The following is a 1483-nucleotide window of genomic DNA, read 5'->3' as shown; positions in this document are numbered from 1 at the left end:
CATTCTCATAGCAGCCCTTATGCCATTCCTGTGCACCGTGTGAGAGACCTTAGTCTTAAAGGAGACCAAACCCGCGGTAATGTGGGGAGAGAGGAAAATCCTCCTAAGGGAGGCATGCAAGGGGACAGACAGGACAGCACCACCAGAGTGCTCTTCAGAACCACAGTGAGTGTCTTGGCAGAAATGGACGTCATGGGTAGGGGAGACAGGTTGGTGGGAGTTGTGCTGATCTCAAGTGGAGACACTGGGCACTTTGCGGGGGCATAGGGAACGGATAATTTGTGTTTTTTAATACTACATGTTAGCAACCTCAAGTCATCGAAAGGTAGGCTGAGAGTAGTCATACAAATGGAAGAGGCTGAGGGTAGGCAGGATGGCTAGGGTGTCTACAGACAGAGGTCTAAGCTGCTCTCAAAAGAGATGGCGCAATGACCCACTGCATGGCTCAGTTTGGTTCAAATCTAAGGGTTGGAGGAGAGGGGAAGGCAGGGTCTAGATGACGTAGGATCTCCTGGAACCTTATGAAAGGAACATCATGATACAGACCTTAATCTGATTATGTAGTTTAAATGTTCACATGTACAGGAAGGGTATTGAGGAAATCCCTGTCTGGCATAGCAGGTATAAATAATGGACACTGGTCTGTATTGTTAGGTAAATGTGAAGCTTGATAAGAGATGTGAAAAAAGGACTCTGCAAGTTTTATTTCCATCATGTCACTGCCTTCTTGTGCCCCCCCCCTTTTTTTTGCTCGAAGATTCCGATTGGGAAGAGATATCAGAATTTGCTGGTGAATTGGTTCAGGAAGCAACGTGAGGGCCCTTTTGTTCCATCCGAGGTAAGAGGGGACAGGGAGGCTACAGAGTGGGCACAAGCTGGACAGAGGGGTTGGGCTGAGCAGGGATTCCGGCCTCCTGCTGTAGTTCTCTTGCTCCTCTCACTGAAGTTTCGCTATAAGAAAATGAAAGCCTTTTTTGTTGCTGTTGGGGGTTTTTTTTTGCGGGGGGGCGTGGGGGGTGTCAAAAATTCCAGCGTTGAGTTTGCACTGAAGAATTTCAGTGCTGAGATTTGGGATGAGAGGAACAGTAACGTGCGTGTGTATCCAGGCACGGCCAGAGTTAGCTGAGGGCAGGAGGGTAGGCTATTGGGTGGTTCCTGCTTGATATTGGTTGTCAGAGGTCCTGGCATAAATCCAGCCTCTCCCGTCTTTTCTGCAGACAGCTGTCTCTGTAGACCTCTCTGATGTGTCAGAGGCCGTCCAAAGAACCTTGCAATCAAATGTCAGGGAAATTCTAGAAGCAACACAGTCTCAAATGTGTGTCTAGACGCAGACCCACTAGTGCTTCTTCACTCACCGATTGCCCCTCCACCACCTCGGTCTCAAAGCCACTGACCCCTGTCTCTATCTGCCACTGACCCCTGTCTCTATCTGTATAGGTGATCAAGGTGAAAAACGTTGATAATTCGGAAGCCCTTCATCTCC

At 48.8% G+C, this 1483-nt stretch overlaps 1 long non-coding RNA gene across 1 annotated transcript; it reads left to right on the top strand.

Annotated features, from left to right (window-relative positions):
* Positions 1-26: 26 nt before the first annotated feature.
* Positions 27-1483, top strand: LOC123521749. Its single transcript, XR_006680103.1, has 3 exons — positions 27-165; positions 758-838; positions 1438-1483. It is a non-coding gene; the product is annotated as an uncharacterized LOC123521749 (long non-coding RNA).

This window comes from Echinops telfairi, unplaced genomic scaffold (assembly GCF_000313985.2).
Source record: "Echinops telfairi isolate 266 unplaced genomic scaffold, ASM31398v2 ScPeMD7_55;HRSCAF=186, whole genome shotgun sequence".
NCBI lineage: Eukaryota > Metazoa > Chordata > Mammalia > Afrosoricida > Tenrecidae > Echinops > Echinops telfairi.
This window is presented reverse-complemented; position numbering and strand designations above follow the sequence as displayed.